Genomic DNA, 5,426 nt, shown 5'->3' on the forward strand with positions numbered 1-5,426 from the left:
CAGCCAAAGATGGAGAAGCTCTACACAGTCAGCAAAAACAAGACTGGGAGCTAACTGTGGCTCAGATCATGAACTCCTTATTGCCAAATTCAGACTTAAATTGAAGAAAGTAGGGAAAACCACTAGACCATTCAAGTATGACCTAAATCAAATCCCTTATGATTATACAGTATAAGTGAGAAATAGATTTAAGGGACTAGATCTGATAGAGTGCCTGATGAACTATGGACAATGGTTCGTGACATTGTACAGGAGACAGGGATCAAGACCATCCCCATGGAAAAGAAATGCAAAAAAGCAAAATGGCTGTCTGGGGAGGCCTTACAAATAGCTGTAAAAAGAAGAGAAGCTAAAAGCAAAGGAGAAAAGGAAAGATAAAAATATCTGAATGCAGAATTCCAAAGAATAGCAAGGAGAGATAAGAAAGCCTTCCTCAGCAATCAATGCAAAGAAATAGAGGAAAACAACAGAATGGGAAAGACTAGAGGTCTCTTCAAGAAAATTAGAGATACCAAGGGAATATTTCGTGCAAAGATGGGCTCGATAAAGGACAGAAATGGTATGGACCTAACAGAAGCAGAAGATATTAAGAAGAGGTGGCAAGAATACACAGAAGAACTGTACAAAAAAGATCTTCATGACCCAGATAATCACGATGGTGTGATCACTCACTTAGAGCCAGACATCCTGGAATGTGAAGTCAAGTGGGCCTTAGAAAGTATCACTATGAACAAAGCTAGTGGAGGTGTTGGAATTCCAGTTGAGCTATTTCAAATTCTAAAAGATGATGGTGTGAAAGTGCTGCACACAATATGCCAGCAAATTTGGAAAACTCAGCAGTGGCCACAGGACTGGAAAAGGTCAGTTTTCATTCCAATCCCAAAGAAAGGCAATGGCAATGAATGCTTAAACTACCGCACAATTGTACTCATCTCACATGCTAGTAAAGTAATGCTCAAAATTCTCCAAGCCAGGCTTCAACAATACATGAACAGTGAACTTCCAGATGTTCAAGCTGATTTTAGAAAAGTCAGAGGAACAAGAGATTAAATTGCCAACATCTGCTGGATTGTAGAAAAAGCAAGAGAGTTCCAGAAAAACATCTATTTCTGCTTTATTGACTATGCCAAAGCCTTTGACTGTGTGGGTCACAATAAACTGTGGAAAATTCTGAAAGAGATGGGAATACCAGACCACCTGACCTGCGTCTTGAGAAATCTGTATGCAGGTTAGAAAGCAACAGTTAAAACTGGACATGGAACAACAGAGTGGTTTCAAATAGGAAAAGGAGTACGTCAAGGCTGTATATTGTCACTCTGGTTATTTAACTTGTATGCAGAGTACATGAGAAACGCTGGGCTGGAAGAAGCACAAGCTGGAACCAAGATTGCCGGGAGAAATATCAATAACCTCAGATATGCAGATGACACCACCCTTATGGCAGAAAGTGAAGAAGAACTAAAGAGCCTCTTGATGAAAGTGAAAGAGGAGAGTGAAAAAGTTGGCTTAAAGCTCAACATTCAGAAAACTAAGATCATTGCATTTGGTCCCATCACTTTATGGCAAATAGATAGGGAAACAATGGAAACAGTGGCTGACTTTATTTGGAGGGCTCCAAAATCCCTGCAGATGGTGACTGCAGCCATGAAATTAAAAGACATTTACTCCTTGGAAGAAAAGCTATGACCAACCTAGATCGCATATTAAAAAGCAGAGACATCACTTTGCCAATAAAGGTCTGTCTAGTCAAGGCTGTGGTTTTTCCAGTGGTCATGTATGGATGTGAGAGTTGGACTATAAAGAAAGCCGAGTGCCAAAGAATTGATGTCTTTGAACTGTGGTGTTGAAGACTCTTGAGAATCCCTTGGACAGTAAGAAGATCCAACCAGTACATCCTCAAGGAGATCAGTCCTGAGTGTTCATTGGAAGGACTGATGCTAAAGCTGAAACTCCAATACTTTGGTCACTTGATGCAAAGAGCTGATTCATTTGAAAAGACCCTGATGCTGGGAGGGATTGGGGGCAGGAGGAGAAGGGGACAACAGAGGATAAGATGGTTGGATGCCATCACCAACTCAATGGACATGGGTTTGAGTAAACTCCAGGAGTTGGTGATGGACAGGCAGGCCTGGCGTGCTGCAGTCCACGGGGTCACAAAGACTCAGACATGACTGAGCGACTGAAATGAACTGAGCTGAGCACCTATTATAGACTAATATTTCTTAGGCTCAGGCCAATAGCCCATTCATGTATCTTTCCCTCCCCTGGCTCCATCCCACACCATAATGCCTTTCTGTGTACACATCTAAGCCAGATACAAGGTAGGTAAAGAAAACGGCCCTGGGTACTCTTCCCTTTCATAGACTGGCTAATTGAAGATGTAGAGAAGGCAATGGCACCCCACTCCAGTACTCTTGCCTGGAAAATCCCATGGATGGAGGAGCCTGGTAGGCTGCAGTCCATGGGGTCGCTCAGAGTCAGACACGACTGACTGACTTCGCTTTCACTTTTCACCTTCATGCATTGGAGAAGGAAATGGCAACCCACTCCAGTATTCTTGCCTGGAGAATCCCAGGGACAGGGGAGCCTGGTGGGCTGCTGTCTATGGGGTTGCACAGAGTCGGACACGACTGAAGCGACTTAGCAGCAGCAGCAGCAGTGCCATAAAAGGTCATGCAGATATGAGGTGACCAAATCTAGGCCAAGGATGTTCGCCATGAGGACAAAGGAAAGCATGTGCCCTGAAGTAGGTTATAATTTTGGAGACCTGGAATGGAATCACTCGGTTCCCCACAAGCTACATCCATGTTCTCTCTCCCTTTGCCCTTTCCTTCCTCCAACAAACCCAGAGTGCCTGAGAGGTAGTGCAAGGGCCATGAGAGAAGAAGATAGACAGCATTTGCTGCAAAGTGAGTTTCCTGGGACACTGCTCAGACCCACAGGAGTACACATTGCGGTGATCCACCCTATGGACAAGGGCAGCCTGAGGACTGCTGAGGGCAGGTTGGAGAGGCACTGAGACCTGGGTGGTCAGAATGCAAAGGCTGAGAATGGTCCAGGCAGAAACAAGCTTGGGGCCCATTGTGAAGGGAGTTCCAAAGTCTCAGGTACCCAGTGTAAGCCTTTTAAGGGTCTAGAGGTGGTCTCCAGGGGGAAATACTCTAAGCCACATGGGCTCCTCAGCCAGTGGGACAGACATGCCAGAAGGAGCTGCAGGAGGAGAAAGGGTTCTTGCCAAGAAGGGTAGCACTGCCCTTACCTGTCCTCCCTTCTGCATTTCCTGGTTTTGGTGTTTACATGACAGTAGCAACTCTAGACATTCACATAGTCCGTATGGAAGAGGAGTGAGAGAAATCAACCACATCTCTCTAACAATGCTCTGTGGTATAGTCCAAGAGTGGGCACCTGCTCCTGCCAGACTGGTGGGAAGCCTTCCCAGGACATTGTCAGAACTTTCAGCATTTCCAACTATAGAGTCATAATGGGCATGGCAAAGTTCATCCTTTTCACCTAGTTGAGTCAGCCTGAGAATAACACCACTGCAGAAGAAAACAGAGCCAAGACATGGGGAGAAAGAGGCAGGGCTCTGATGAAATCCTGAGTCCTGCCACAGCTCTCACATCTCAGTTATGACAAATACACTCCTTTTGTCCCTGAGCTACTTTCAGATGGTCTCTTCTCTTCCTGATTTCAATCTTGCAAGATACAGACAGCAGCTGATTTCAAAATGGAGACATTATTGCTCCCATTTCAATGGGACACATCTTCCAGAAGCCTTTCCCAACCCCTCTAATCAGCAAGAAGCCTCCTGCATTGAAACCTACAGTTCTGGGGAGTTACCTGGTGACCTAGCTGTTATGATTCCTAGTTGTTATGATTCCTGCCTTAGCTCAGGTTCAGGGAACAGAGACCTCACAAGCCACTCAGTGTGGTCAAAAAAGAAAAAGAAACCCACAGTTCCAACAGCCCCAGGCCTCTCATTTGGAACTTTTTATTTATAATCCCATTTATAAAGCATTTTCCAGTTACGAAGCCTCTTTCAGACACATAGTCCATACAAGAAGTAAACTGCCTGGGTTCAAAGCCCACTTTGCCCCTTCTTAACTATGTGATGTTGGGCCAGTTACTTAGCCTCTTTGTGATTCCGTTTCTTCTACTTAAGGCTGCTATGATGTTTGGTTGGTTGGTGTTCAGTCGCTAAGTCGTCTGACTCTTCGCAACCCCATGAACTGCAGCACACCAGGCTTCCCTGTCCTTCACTATCTCTCTGAGTTTGCTCAAACTCATGTCCATTGAGTCTATGATGCTGTCCAACTGTCTCATCCACTGTAGTCCCCTTCTCCTCTTGCCCCCAATCTTTCTCAGCATCAGGGTCTTTTCCAATAAGTCAGCTCTTAGAAGAGTGCTCAGCACATGGTAAGATCCATATACATGCCTTCCATTACTTATTATAACTACTGATGTTATTTTATCCCAAAACAACCTTTCAAAGTATGTATTACTGTTTTTATCCTTATTCCCGTTTTACAGGTTAGTGAAGCAGAGCAGGACCCTATAGCCCTTGTTCCGCCACCCCCCCCTCCCCATCCATATCCTCTGCCTGTCTTTTGTCAGTGGTAAACTTTAATCATAGAATAAGTTTAATAGAGCAATGAAAAATGCAGAAACAAAGGAAGACAGTCAAAGGAGACCAAATAATAATAATGTAGTCATTAAGCATAGTCAAAGACTTTTAGTTCCTTCTCAAGGGCTATAAATATTCTGAGCCACAGCCCATGAGCTGTCTTATAGAAACTGAAATCCCAGGTGGTGAAGTTAACTACATGATGACCAGACTGTACAGATGACATGAGTTGTGACAATTATGAGAACTGGGCTCAAAAAAAAATGGAAACAAACTGACCTGAAACTGAAGATTAACTGTACCTAAAACAATTGAGATGATGCTGCTCAGACCACTGATGACCAGTATGAAGATGACTGTTCTATTTCTGCATGTAGCCCCCTCCTTCTGTCTATAAAACCTCTTGCTTCCCCTAGAGGTTGACATCAGAGGCTGGTATCAGAAGCTGGCATCTGAAAAAAAGCAAACTTTTCTTTCCACCAACCTGGCCTGTTTATTGGCTTTTGAGCAGCTAAGCAGCTGTACCCCTCACCTCTTGGTAACATTGAAAGTGAAAGTGAAAGTCGTTCAGTTGTGTCTGACTCTTTTCTGTATAGTCTATGGACTATACAGTCCATAGAATTCTCCAGGCCAGAATATTGGAGTGGATAATCTTTCCCTCTCCAAGGGTATCTTCCCAACCCAGGGATTGAACTCCAGTCTCCCTCATTGCAGGCAGATTCTTTACCAGCTGAGCCACAGAGGAAGCCCAAGAATACTGGAGTGGGTAGCCTATTCCTTCTCCAATGGATCTTCCTGATCC

The sequence above is a fragment of the Bos indicus x Bos taurus genome, chromosome 13 (assembly GCF_003369695.1).
Source record: "Bos indicus x Bos taurus breed Angus x Brahman F1 hybrid chromosome 13, Bos_hybrid_MaternalHap_v2.0, whole genome shotgun sequence".
Taxonomy (NCBI): Eukaryota; Metazoa; Chordata; class Mammalia; order Artiodactyla; family Bovidae; genus Bos; species Bos indicus x Bos taurus.